The sequence below is a fragment of the Adiantum capillus-veneris genome, chromosome 18, assembly GCF_014529385.1.
Source record: "Adiantum capillus-veneris isolate H3 chromosome 18, ASM1452938v2, whole genome shotgun sequence".
Taxonomy (NCBI): domain Eukaryota; kingdom Viridiplantae; phylum Streptophyta; class Polypodiopsida; order Polypodiales; family Pteridaceae; genus Adiantum; species Adiantum capillus-veneris.
In genome coordinates this window covers 93,508,764-93,513,361 of record NC_140948.1, presented here as the reverse complement: position 1 = coordinate 93,513,361, position 4,598 = coordinate 93,508,764, and positions in this window count along the sequence as shown.

The window sequence follows — 4,598 nt, the reverse complement described above, 5'->3', positions numbered from 1 at the left end:
AATGTGGCCCAAAATTTTACCTTCTCTTACCATGAAGACACATTTTTCAGGTTTAATCAAATACGATAAGTTCTGCACTTTTCAAAGACTTTCCCTAGATGCGTTATGTGATCACTTCTCAAGTGAGAATGAACACAAAGATCATCGATGTATATCTCTAGAAATTGTCTGAGATGTTCCTTGAATGCATGACTCATTAGTCTTTGAAAAGTGGCAGGTGCATTGGTCAGGTTGAAAGGCATTACCCCCTATGCAAATATGCCCCACTTTGTTGCAAAAGTTGTCTTATGATGATCTTCTGCCTTGATGGTTAACTGGTTGTAGCCGGAGAACCCATCTAAAAAACTATAGACCTCTTTCCCCACAACTCTCTCAATAACATGATGTGTAATTGGTAGTGGATAGTTGTTCCGGATGGTGGAAGCATTTATGTGTTTGAGGTTTACAGAGACACACAATTTGTCATTCTTTTTGGGTACTACCACAACCGGGGACACCCATATCGATGTGTTCAATTTCGTAGAGAAACTCCACATCTTTCAGTTTGTCTATCTCTTCCTTAATTTTATATGCAAGAGTCTCATTGTATGTATAAGGATGTTGTTTGTGTGGTCTAGTATCACTTTTAACACTAGGTTGGTAACCTAACAGGACATAAAAGTGTCCTTTCAGGGTTTTGAAAAAAACCTCCAAAACCATAGTAGATCCACTCATTTTATAAAATCCTTTCATGAGGTTATAGTTCAAGGCCTACTACACATGGAAAAAATAAGAAACTTGTAAAATTGCTCATCTTTTGGTCACACCAAGCCTCCAAAGTTGATGGACCAGTGCATTTTCATCAAAAGAGTCATTTCTTACGTTTTGTTGCATAATTAAAATAAGATTAGAGATTTTTGTAGGACTTGAGATAAATTCCCTAGTTAACTTCAATGGGTTGGTGATCAGAACATATGATTGCTTCTCACTCACTATTTTTTGTTTTGCCAAAATAAATAGGTACAAAAAAGTTGAATTTTTACCATTCTGCAAACCTATCATCAAAGTTTCTATAGCCACGCTCAATACAAATAATATATGCATGTTTTCTTAGCTCCCTATTGTCCTTTAGGTTCAGAAGGATCCATGGAGCATGTCAAAAGAATAATACATTTCTTACCAAGGGGAATCTTGGGGACAAAGATGAAGTGTTAAATACAGCAAACATGAAAAAACTGGGCTCAACATTATGAGTTGTAGAATCCCATAGAAACTATTCAATATCTAGCCAAATTTGATCCTTATGACTAGATATGGTTACTACCTACAAAATGCATGTAGTTGTCACAAGAAACTAACAGTATTGAAAAAGCTATACTTGATAGAGTAGATTGTTTCGTTTTCTTCTATAATTGAAAAAATCAACCATCGTTGTGTACTATGCAAAATAGGGTATTAGGTGCCCCAAAACTCAAGGAATATTAGCTTTATGTTACAATATGCGACATAGAAAATAAAAAATGCATTTGGATATCATGAAATCCACCAAAAAAATCATAGAAGAGCTAAAATTGGCTAAAAAACAGGATTTGACAATTTTTGTAATTTGGTCATAACTTACAACTTTAATATTTATTTCTCCCTAGAAGCATCAGGACATGTTGAGGACTACTAAAGATAGTTCTCTAACATTATACACCTCACAAACATGAATTCTAGAGTGGTATAGTTGCAAAAAGTTGAAAAAAGCCAAAAACAGGACTCGTTTTTTCACACAGTTTAGGTTGTGAAATGTTGTGCAAGGACAATGTTAAAGATGGAATTGATATACCAAAAAAATGTCGAGTTTTTTTCAACTCATGAGACAACTTTTTAGATAGATAGCACCTCAAAATCCATTTTGAAACTCTTGACATAATTCAAGGAAAATGGTCACTTAACAAGACACAAAAGTGTCCCAGAACATAAAAGTGTCCCATTACCAACCTAGTGTTAAGGGGTATCGTGTGCTGACAGATCTCTGGATCTATCCCCTCTAGGTATTTGTATGACCAAGAAAAACATATTTATACCATCTGAGTGTATCTATCAGAAGCCGCTCTTCTTCTTCAGTGAGTACGTGGTGGCAATGTATGCCGGTTTAGGTTCCTCGCCTGGTTCTGCTAAGTTTATGCATTAGGCTTTTTCAAGCCCATCATATGAATTTCCAGGCTCTTTTGGGTCTTGTTTGGGTTTTTGCACCACAAATTTTCTATCTTGAATAGTGTATTTCTTGTAGTAGGAAGGTGCATCAAATTTATCATTGTTTGATTCCTCGTCAGTTTCCAACTCTGTTGTTTAAACTTGCTTCAAAGCTCGTTTCAATTCATTGTACTTGTTTTGGCGCTCGGTTTTGGACAACTTCATTGATTTTGCGAAATTACTTTGCGTCTATGGTTTTTGTTTATTCTTCTTTTTCAATTTTGTTTTGATTGAGTCGGGTTTCAGGTATCTCTTCAATATCCCATCTTTAAGGAAATTGGTTTCTTCAACCAACCTTAAGTACTACGTTTTGTTGGTTAACAAAGGTACTGAGTAATCTTTCGTCTTGTTTATTTTTTTCGTGCGTTCGTTTATTCCGATATCTATGCTGTCTTTGAGGATATTGGTTCGGAAAATCATAGTAGATCACTTGTCGATCCTTCCATTTGATGTTCTGATCTGAGCTACTAGAAAGCTCGTTGTCTACGTTGTCCTCTAACAGCTTATCCATGGAGTCCTAGAATGCTTCTTCATCCGTTTGGTCAAGGTCCCTTTACTAAGATCTCATCCACTATACGTCAACAATTTGCAACCCCTTTCCTATTAGGGACTTTCAATTATGATTTTGGATTTAGGCTGACACTCATCATCTAGAATGGAATGATATCATATCCTTCCTCATCACAGAATTTGGTCAGGGTCACCTCATTCATGCATACATCAAGAGTGTCCAGTATCTACTGCCATCCAAAAGGTACAAACATCTCTTTCAGAAAAGGCTCTGGTACATATGCCTCGTCTTGTGTTGACCTATCATGAATGCAATCCTCTTTTTTTAAACTACCGCCTTCAGAAGATTCACATGTCCAATTGTGAGCTTTGTTTTCTAACCAAGCCAATATTTTTCCTTCTTGGTCAGTTGTGGAGTTTAGTTCCTTTCTTAGGGTCCGTTCCACATCTCTATAGCTATGGTCCGTGACATTGATCTTCGTAGTGACATCCTTGTATCTTAGGTAAATGTAGTCGTAACCCCAATCTTGTACCATTTTGAGCTAACGCATAAATGGTCTGCCAAATATGATATTGAAATTGCTGCTCTCATCGAAATTCATAATGGCGAATGTGTGTTCATATGCCATTCCGCAAGAAGCTACTATGATTTGCTCCAAAATGCCAATAGGTCTCTCCAGATACACATCTGCTAATTGAACTTTCATTCTAGTTTTTTGGAGATCAGGTTTTTCCCATTTTTCCCACATTGCTTTAGTGGCTATGGCTATTTTGGCTCCACTATCCAATATTGCTATAGACTTTACGTCTTTTTACTCCACGGGTAGGGTAGTATTTCCTTCTTCTCCTTCATAATAATCTCCTACCTTGTTCATGGGCACTAGCTCATGTTTAGCTTGTTTTGAGGTTTGGGTATTCAGTGTCTTTGGAGAAGCATTTGGTGGCAGAATTATTAGCCCTATTTTCTCCAAAAAAATTCCTATCTCTGTCCAAAGATGAGGTCTTATATGCAGTAAATATGATAGAGTTATCATACAATGGATAGGGGATGACATCAGCTCACAAAGAGTTTTGGTATCCATCATCTTAGGATTAGCCTTCCATTGAGATGGTACTTTCTTTACCTCTGATTTGGTTTCATGGTTGCCAGTAAAAGAAGGTAAAGTCTTCAATGAGTGAGGTTTCTACCTTCCGATATCTCTATACGTGCATCACCATACAATGATCAAATATCATTTGGGTGGAGCTCATGTTCGAGGTGGATCTCTGTGATAGGGACTGTCTAAAGCATTGCACTTCCATCTTTTCTGTTTTTGATATGCTCCCACAAATCCTATGACCATTGTTCTTCCACCTCAGGAATTGGCAGAGGTGCTTGCAAATACATTCCATCTATCGTATTAGCTGCCATCCTTGTATCCAAGGACGTTTCCTTTACATAATCTATTTGGTCTCCATCTCTGATTCCACGTTCCTTTAACTCTTGAATTTTTTGGCGGATTAACACCTCAATTTTTGGAGCAGTCAGAACTGGTGGTTCCATAAGCGCTTGAGCGGCTTGGATGAGCTTCTTGCACATCTATAACCGATATTTTTCATACCCCGGGTGAGGGTACATTAGCCACCTGTCCTCTTGGGTTTGGTTAGGCTTTAACCTAGCATCGTAAGACTTTAAAATCACGTCCAAGGGTTCAAAGACCTTGTCCACCAAGACAGATCCTCTCGACAGTATTGTGGATGGTTTTGCTACATTGCCTTTTTCCTTAAGGTCTCTTTCCATCCTCAATTGTTCCTCCATTTGCAGTAATTTGGTTTCCAAATCCGTTTTTTTTCTCTCTTTTGGCTTTTATCTTGTCTCGTTTTGCCTT